The sequence below is a fragment of the Hyaena hyaena genome, unplaced genomic scaffold, assembly GCF_003009895.1.
Source record: "Hyaena hyaena isolate Hyena2069 unplaced genomic scaffold, ASM300989v1 scaffold_141, whole genome shotgun sequence".
NCBI classification, from domain to species: Eukaryota; Metazoa; Chordata; class Mammalia; order Carnivora; family Hyaenidae; genus Hyaena; species Hyaena hyaena.
The window spans coordinates 237,720-247,448 of record NW_024080773.1 but is presented as its reverse complement, the minus strand read 5'-3'; the positions used below and the strand labels follow the sequence as shown (position 1 = coordinate 247,448).

The following is a 9,729-nucleotide window of genomic DNA, read 5'->3' as shown; positions in this document are numbered from 1 at the left end:
GGGATCATATCCCCAACAGAGGACCTATGCCCTGCATTTCATGTAGGCCACCAACCTGGGAGTGGAGAGTGAAAGCAAAGGAATTCACTCACAGGGGGCCTAAATCTTATGCAAACAAGGTGGCAAAATCGCAGAGTTGTGACTTTAAGCAGCATGACCCTGGGCTGTAAGACAGAGATGATTAGATGGGTCACTGGAGAACTGGCCTTATTTAGCTCCACTGTATATCCAGAGGCCCCATGGGATCATGAGATAGAGCACCAACATGTTTCCCGAGCCCTCAGGAGGAGTGAGGAAATAGCAGAAATACAGCTAGACATGGAAAGGCTCATGGACAGGGGCAGGGATGTCTAAGTAGCACTAATGTGAACAGAGAACCAGGACCAGACGGACGAGGTACATGTCAGTGGAGGATGGTGGAACCACGGCCAGGGGCTTCTGATTGAGAGCTGACTGCTGTTTCAAGAGTTCCTAAGGAGCGCCTGGGTGGCTCAGTAGGTTAAGTGACCAACTTCTGGTCAGGTCATGATCTTGCTGTTTGTGGGTTTGAGCCCCGCATCGGGCTCTGTGCTGACAGCTCGGAGCCTGGAGCCTGCTTCTGATTCTGTGTCTCCCTCTCTCTCTGCCCCTCCCCTGGTCATGTTGTTTCTGTCTGTCTCTCTCTCCCTCAAAAATAGAACATTAAAAAAAAAAAAAAAAAGAATTCCTAGAATATATATGCAACTTGGAGAGAAAAAGATAAAAAAAAAAAAAAAAGGAAGCTGAAATAGAAATTAGGCTGTTTGAGAAACATACAGGAATTTATATTTCTTGAATCCCTGCAACTGAATTTAATCTTATGAGCTTCCTATCTTCTATATGATCAATGGGGGTAGCAAGGACCTTGAACTTGTTCAGAATTCTGGATGATTTCAGAAAGTTTTTGCTTAGTTTATTCTATAGGCATATATCTTACTCAGGAAAGAAAAAATAAGTAAATAGATGTCACTTTGGTCTGTCTCTAGCGGCCAGTCTAGTGCCTAATGGCCAATCCTAGCAAGACATTGAATAATCTCTCTCTCTCTCTCTCTCTCAACAACTGCTCCTCCATTTGTACCAGTGTCTGCTTTCCTTGAGCCTGTTCTATATCCCATGCTGTTGTGTTTCTTTTAATATCCTCAACTTTTTATTATGAATTTTTTCAAACAATCAAAAAAGTTGAAATGCTAGTACACTGCGCACTGTATTCATGCTGCATAGATTTAACACTTAACATTCTGCTATATTTGTTTTATATTTCTCTACACACTTTTTTTGGGAAATGTTTGAAAATAAACTTCAGACTGCATAATTACTTTCACCCTCATTTCTTCTAAATGAAAGCCTTCTGTTACATAAGTGTACTACCATTAATCTGCCTAAGAATATAAACAAAACCCTTGCTGTATCTAATATTACAGTCCATATTCAGATCTCCCCACATATGCCGAGGATGTCTGTTTGAGTTCTTATTCTAAAGGATTCAACCTAGGCTCATACATTGTATGTGCTTTTACATCTTTTTCAGTTTCTCTTAGAGAATAGTTCCCTCTACACACCCCCCCTTTTTAAAATATTTTTGTTTTTATTTTTTAAAAAGTCCAAACCATTTTATCCGTAAAATGTTCCACATTCTGAATTTGCTTAATTGCTTCCTCATTGTGTGGTGTAATATGTTCCCCTACCTCTTGTATTTCCTAGAAATGGAAATTTAGGTCTACAGGCTTGATTAGATTCAGGGTAAACATTGTGGCCAGAATAGGTCATCAGTGACACCGTATGTTCCATGTTGTTTCTCATCAGGATTGACACAATGTCAACTGGCCCCCATTGGAGCCCTTGGTTAAGGTGGTTACAATCAGATCTCTCTACTCTACAAACACATTTCCCCCTCTGCAGCAAGTCAGCCATCTGAGAGGTTATTTTTCACTTTTCCTGACTCTATCTTTCCTTCTTTGCTCATCTCCAGGAAGCTGTTTTATCTCCCTGAAACTCCCCCTCCCCCATTCATTAACTAAACACAAACATAAGGTTATTATAAGCGTTCAGGGAGGTAAAGGGTGTGAAATAGTTCTGTAAACTGCACAGTATTTTGCAATTTTGAGTTATTCTTATTCCAGTTAAGAAAAGGTTTCAGATGGTGCTCTGAGTCGCCCACTCATTCAGGGAAAGCAATGGTGTTCTGGTATCTGCTCACCAACCAGCTCTCCAAATAGAAGAGCTCTGATGTTTAAATTTTGCCTGTTTCTGCGGTGTTAATACTCCAACCCTGTCCGATTTCAGGCTACGGACTTGATGTCAACCAGGCTGCAAAATTCCAGAATATTGAACAATTGGCTCTTTCAAGCCTGAACAACCCGGAGGGTTGCCAGATTCAGCAAATAAAAATACAGCCAATATTTGGGATGTATGTATACTAAACAAGTTTTGTTGTGCATATGTGAATTCAATTTTCGTTGGGTGTCTTGTATTTTACCTGGCAGCCCTATGTGGTATGTGTGTATGTGTGTGTGTGCACGCATGTGCACGCACATGAGGGTGTGTGTTGAGGTATAAACAAGCCACCAAAAAAGACAGATTTCCATATTTACCCTCTCCCCACAATCTCACTGCAGAGGCTCTTCATGTGTTTGGTTTATTTCATGTTTTTCTTCCCTTGTTTTCTTTGGTTGGGTCAGACAAATGCTTTACCAGAATTTCCCCAACGTATGCTTTCCCTTAATACTAAGTCTTCAGGACAAAAAGGAGATTCTGAGACGAACAATTAAGTTTCTCTTCAGTAATAAAATGAAAAAAATTGAAAAATCTAAATCATTTCAAGAGGACTTCTGCTTGGACCAAACTCAGTTCCAACACTTTCCAAAACATATGTAAGTAAACACAAATCAATCATTATTACTAAAAGAAATCTAAAAATTAGAATTTTCTTTATAGCATGTGTAAGAAAATGGTTAATAAAAACTCTGGTAGTTATAATAGCCCCCTTACAGATAGGCTTTGTGGCAATTTAGGTGAAGCATTTCCTTTATAGATCATGCACGTGTAAAATAAGCTGACACCTGAGTGTGTCCCTATTGCCACACTGAGGTAGGATATCCTCTGCCCAGATATTTATATTAAAGAATATATATTAAATCAGGGTCCCTGGGTGGCTCAGTGGGTTAAGGCTCTGACTTCAGCTCAGGTCATGATCTCACAGTTCCTGGGTTTGATCCCTGCGTGGGACTTTGTGGTGACAATTCAGAGCTTGGAGCCTGCTTCAAATTCTGTGTCTCCCTCTCTCTCTGCTCCTCCCCTGTTCATGCTGTCTCTAAACATTTTAAAAAAGTATATGAAATACACATCATATATATAAAGATAAATATTACTTATCTTTCTAGGGGAAAAATAGGAAGAAAAGGTACTTTTGTTGTTGTTTTTGTGGTCTGACTGGGCTCATTCCTCCAAGAAAACATGCATGCAATCATATGGTTTACCAGGGCCTCCTTTACATGCTACCACAGATCCGAGGTGGGGAGGCTTAAACAGTGGAGGTTTATTTTCTCAGTGCTCTGGAGGCTCCACAGCCAGGAGGAAGATATCAGCTGGTCTGGTTTTTCTGAGGCCTCTCTCGTTGGCGTGTGTGTGACCTGTGTCCTGTGTGAGGTCCCATCTGGTGTCCCTGTGTGTGTCCTGATGTCTTCTTCTCACAAGGACACCAGTTACAGTGGGTTGGGGGCCACACTGCTGGCCTCACTTTAAGGTAATCACTTGTATAGATGTCCCATCTCCAAATACAGTCACATTCTGAGGTTTTGGGGGTTAGGACTTCAGTGTATCAATTTGGGAGGTGGGGGGCACACATTTCACTTCATAACAACATGCTTTTCTATCGTTATTCTATGGAGATGACAGTTGTATGTTTTTAATTCTTTCTTCCCAGGAAAAGAGTCCACGATTCAACAATTTGAGTCAACACACAGCCCAGATACACCAACCCCTCCAGCCACTTCCTGCCTGACGCAGCCTACAGAGTCCCCACCATTTCCAGTCAGGTTATGCCTCGCAGGCTCTCCGCTCCGTGATCTCCCTGCTCCAGTGCCTAGGCCATGCAGGGGCTTCCTCCCGAGGATCTGTGCACTCACACTCCTTCCTTATGCAGTGCTCCTTCCACTCTCCTCCCTCCTTCAGTCCTTCCTCCTTGAATTATCACCTTCTCCTGAGAAAATCCCCAACCAGCCTTCTTATAGACAGTCCCCTGTTCTGAGCTTCCAAAATTTTTTCTCTGTAGCATTTACGAACGTACTTCATATTTCACTTGCTGATGCTGTTTGGAAGAATACAAGCAGTGGTCAGGAGCACAGGCCTTGGAGGCGGTGGGCGTTAGCCAGGGTCGGCCTACACTACCAGAGGTCTGGTCTCAGGGCCACGGTCTCCTCGACATGAGCCTCAGACGAATCTGAGAAACTGAAATTACCTTCTGAAAGGGGTGGGCAGGTGATAGCAGGGGAATTCGTATTTTATAGTTCCGGATTCAAATGTGGGCTCGGAGCAGGTGTTGTAGCTGGCTGATCAAGGCTGCTCTGGAATGAATAGGGGAGCTGTCATACATGCCAGAAGAGACCTGGCTCCCATGAGTCTGTCTCCTTATGGTCGTGGGCCATGTCCTGGTTTCTTGTTTTCTTTTCCCTTTCATTGCACAGAGATCGTATTTGAAAACAGTTATCACAGAAAGTTGTCACGACAAAAGTTGCTTCTGTGAGTTTTGAAGCTAAAAAACAAAACAAATTAAAAATTAAGATAAAGCTGAAAAGCAGGTTAAAAAACCAAGAGCGATTCACTGCCAGCTTTAATATTTCATCTTTTTGTTATATATTTTGTTTTACAATTTCATTGTCCATTTTGCCCTGCATTTTCAAAAGCTTCCTAGAATATTGTCGTAAGGGATCTCTAAATAATTTGGCCAAAGCAGTGCCCCCTTAACCACAGCGCGAGACCCGCGGATGGTGCCGGTGTTGTCTCCTTCACGTCCACACCCGGGATAAAGTCCATTTATCAGTGAGGCACAGCCAGAGGCGCACAACAACTCCTAACGAACAGAACCAGCAGTACAATCGTCTGGGACGGAAGGGGTGGGCTGTGGTCTCTCTCCCTCAGCGGTCTCCCTGCACAGAGCTCACACTCCTCGTGGTGGTGGGAGACGCCCATGTGAGGAGACAAGGTGGGACGCCACACGCTGCGCTGACCTCTGGCATGAGGTGAACCTCGTGGACGCTGGGCGCAGGAGGGCCCGCCGCTGACCTCTGACCTCTGGCGTGAGGTGAAAGGTGTGGCCGCTGTGAGGCAGGAGAGCCCGCCGCTGAGCTCTGACGCAGGGTGAACCACCCGGCCCGGCCGTGTGATCAAGGTAGGCTGTGTTGATAAGCGCCGGTGACAGAGGGAGACCAGGGAGCCTCTGAGAGGCGCGGGAGCTGGGGGGGTGCTCTTCCGGTCGGAGAGCGAGGCTTGACGGAGGTGACGTCAGAGGGCAGGTCGTGTGCCTTCCGGTCCAGCCCGGCCTGGTACCCTGTGGCTGGTGGTCCCTGACCTCTCAGTGGGGAGGGCCTGTGTCTGGGGCCGTGGTCCCGGGTCCCCTGTCGCCCAGCGCACAGGGGTGAGGTCTACGCGGTGCTCTGGGACACCTGGGCGAGGCCCCGCCTGAGTTTGTAACCCAGCGAGCCGCCGCCATCAGACCTAAAGGAGCAGGGCTCCTGGGCCCGGGCTCTGTGCGCAGGGCCTCAGCCGGCCTTCCCCGAGGCTGCTGTCTCCAGAGAAGAGCGTTCTGCCTCCCGCCCTTGCCCCGCGAGGAGGTGCCTGTAATCTCACCTCTTAAATGACATTGAAGGCCTCGCAGACCTGAGTGAAGCAAGGGACCGAGTCAGCGCTGATTTTGTAAGTTATCTGTAAGGGGAGGCATTGCAACCCGCCTTATTTTTCTTCTAGAAAGAAGTGGTCAGGGAACCCCATAAATTGGGAAGGAGGAATACCTTCTTTCTCAAGATGGGGGAGAACCGTAGTAACACGGATTAATTTGACTGGCATCTCCTGTAAAAGGAGACCAAGCCAAAGGGTAGTGAATTGCACTCTGGAGGGAAAAACAACCATGGAACTGTCTTTCCAGCAGCAACGCCGATTAAAACATTACGTTTGAATGTGTTCTGTGAAAGACTTCTGCGTCAAGACACATAATAATTATATATATATATCAAGCAGCAGTGTTTTGGGTTGAATTTAAGATGTTTCCTCCAACTTCAGTCTCAAAAGGGAAATGATACATTTTCATACAAGTTGATGCCCTCTGAACCATAGTAAAATCAAGGTGTTACCTCAAAAGTAGGGTCACCCCAACTTGAGACCATAGGAAGTAGAAAGTGTACTATTATTGTTCTTAGCGTCACTGTATAAACGGCACTTTCCATGCGAGGCTTCCGTCTGTCCCACTTTTCTCTCAGCTTCTCAGGTGTGGCTCCTCTCCACATGGCCACCCACTAGTTAGGAAAAGAGAGTATTGACTTTATCCAAGGACAAGCAGCAGGTTCAGGACCCCATTAGTGGCCAAGAGGTGCACCACCTTTATGGACATGCTCCCACGAACCCTTGTCAACTGTAAATCTGCAGAAAGTTGAGTCTGCATGCTGACATCCAGTGATTGCTTTGAAATCCGTTGTTTTGTGAATGTGAGGGCAGGGTTCCCTCTGCATTTTGTTCACACTTATGCGATTAGATCTCCATGAAACTTTAATAGTCTAATGCTCGTGATGCTAGGGATATCGAGAGGATGCTTTGGAAGCATAAACCTGAATGGGAGCCTTACCTCTGCCACAGATTAGCACTTTACTCGATTTCTCTGTACCTCAGTGTCCCCATCTGTAAAATGGGGACGTGGGAAACATTTGCGTTTGCAGCAATAGTGAAAAACAGAAAAGGGCTCATCTGTGTTTACTGTGACAGTGGTTGTGAATACTGTTTTTTATACGCTGATAATGGATTTGGACAAGGCAGAAATATCTTTAGGCCTCTGCCTTTTTATTTAATGAGATATAGAGATATTGTCAGTAATGCCCTTTAAAACCTAATAATTCTGTGACTCTAAGACAGGGTGTATACGGTCTGAAAGGTCTGTTACAGAGTTTTTATTCAGATGTTAGGATGGGAAAAGATAGGATAAAATAGGCCGAGAGGGAAAGATTAGGAGGTCTCTGGGTGATGAAAGACCTGTTTTCAAACAATGCTGGGAGTGTCTGACCACAGCAAACCCCTTGGGCTAAGGTTCCTCTTAAGAATATAACAGACCCCACCTACTCCCCCCGGGTTCCCCTCGGAAATTTGACAAAAGAGCTGACTCAAAGTAAGCAGTAGACCCTAGGACGGGTGACCCATGAGGAACGGCATGGTCATAGACTGCCCCGCATACGATGGAACCGAGCCAATCAGGAATGGAGCACCCAGCACCTACAGCAGCCCTCCCAGTAAGGGTGGGGCCTGAGAAGGAATGAGGGGGAAGGGAAGAGGTGCCTACCGGAACCTTGTAAAACAAGGACCCTTGCCTGTAGTCTGCGGGCATTGACTTTCCAACGTCCCCTGGGCACGGAGAGCCCTCCTCCTGTGCTTACCTTCTGAGCTCATCCTCTCGTGAACTGGCCACCACTCGTGTCCACCTCTTCACTCTCCGAATGGTGACACAACGGCTCCCAGCTATGGAGGCCAAGACCCCTGCAGCAGTCTCTGCACAGCGTTGCTGCCCCACTCTTAAAAATAATGCATGGTAGAAGTGATCCAAAATAGTGGAACGTGCGTGCAGAGAACTTCAGGAGACGCGTGCTTGGCTCACGCTCAGCGGAGAGTGGCCAGCTTCGCCCTTGTGTCAGGTCACACACACATGGCATGTGACCTCCATTACAGGTGCGCTGGGAGACGTGCCAGCTTGTCGGCTTGTGCCAAACAAAGAGTGAGCAATGGGATGGTTTTAGCAGCTTTTGCAGGCCTGTGCCGGGTTCCAGGACTCCCCGAGTGCTACCCACTAGGGGATGTGCTCCAGCGCCCTGGGTCTGTGGGCAGCATGTCAGATGTTACCCATCACACTTAACGTGCAAGACCTAGTGCAAATGAGCAACTTTACCCCGTTCCTCCCAGGAAACCTTTAATTTCCCTCAAACTTAATAAGGGAAGAGAAAAGAGATGTCCCAGAGAGTTTTTCAGCACTTAGGAGACAAAAATAACAAGGCACGAGTTATGTAACCTTCAGTAAGCTCTGTGGCTAAGTTTACAGCCTTTGGTAATCTCTAATTTGCATGTGCTTTCTTCGGAGTTTTAAGTCTGTCCAGTTTTGTCTGGCTTTGGAGCATCGTCTTTGGGAGGACGACAAACAGTTCTTTTGAAATTTTGGCAAGTGTCACTGACCTGCTCGGATGGGTTGGAGCCACACTTTTACACCTCCCTTCATTTTTCAAACAAAACGCCCGAGTGAAAGCTGTAGGGATTTATGATGAGTGAATTAAAGATTTTCTTTCTCTGTTTCCTCTCACCCAGCGTTTGAGAGCGCTAAGTGATGTGGTTAGCTGTGAGTGTGGCTTGGCAGCTAGAAAAATGTTTTATACCCTAAAGTGGGCAAAGTCTCTGACTGTGGTATGATAGAACCCTCAGTGCAATGTATTTTGGCAGCACTGTTATTTTTGCAGTGTTTAGTATTGTTTATTGCAGCCTGCTTTTTGGTCGATCTTTTATATTTATGTCTCTGTGTCCTGTGATGGCTTAAACATACGTATCTTTCTTCCTTTGAGATGGCCAAGCAGTTGTGCACTGAAGAGGTATTTCCTGATGATTCATTCATTAACAAAATACAGAGTTCTTTTGTAAACTCTCTTGGGCAAATTGATGAAAGTAAAAAAACTGTTTTCCTCTGAATAAAATAACTTTTGTTTGTACTTATATATGCACACACACAGAAACTGAGTATTTCATTCCATTTTAGACCTGTTTCCTTGTCTTACTCATTTTCTTTGGAACAATTGAGTACTTAGAGAAGTGAAGTAAAACTGTAATCTTTATAGATCAATTAGTCCATTATAACTTTTTGTAAAATCTTAGAATTACCTTGATCATGTGAATTTATCTGGATAAACATATATCTTTAAAAATTAAAAGTATTCTTACAGATAGACACTGTAAGACTAATTTTTCCAGACCTGTGCATTGTTCCTTTGAATTCTAAAAGTACGTTGGATGTATTGTCAATGGCATTCACAGCATCAAATTAAGTGTATTCTTGAATAAGACCTTACTGCACTTGTGGGGATGAGCACTGGGTGTTATATAGAAACCAACTTGACAATAAACTATTAAAAAAATACAAAAAACCTTACGGTACTTGCTCTCTCTATGCTATCATGGACCAGTACAAAATAAGACCAATTTATATCCAAAAGGTCTACTGTGTTGGGAGGAACAAAAATAATATTTTATAAATATATTCCATGTATAATTTTTTAAAATAAACACAAATCATCTCAATAAGTTCGGTACGTTTTTCTTGATCCTTGTCCTGTCCGAATGTTTTTGGGGAGGTTCCTGTTTATCTTTGGGACCGCAGCATAGGGCAGATCTGTCCCAGAGGGTCTGGAAAGGTCATCATACTCTAGAGCCCTGTTGCCATGTGTTGGAATGAAATTAACCTGTCCCCGTCTTATTCCTTCA

At 44.7% G+C, this 9,729-nt stretch overlaps 1 long non-coding RNA gene across 1 annotated transcript; it reads left to right on the top strand.

Annotated features, from left to right (window-relative positions):
* Positions 1–264: 264 nt before the first annotated feature.
* On the top strand, positions 265–9,383 carry LOC120235963. Its single transcript, XR_005529551.1, has 2 exons — positions 265–494; positions 3,941–9,383. It is a non-coding gene; the product is annotated as an uncharacterized LOC120235963 (long non-coding RNA).
* Positions 9,384–9,729: the final 346 nt, after the last annotated feature.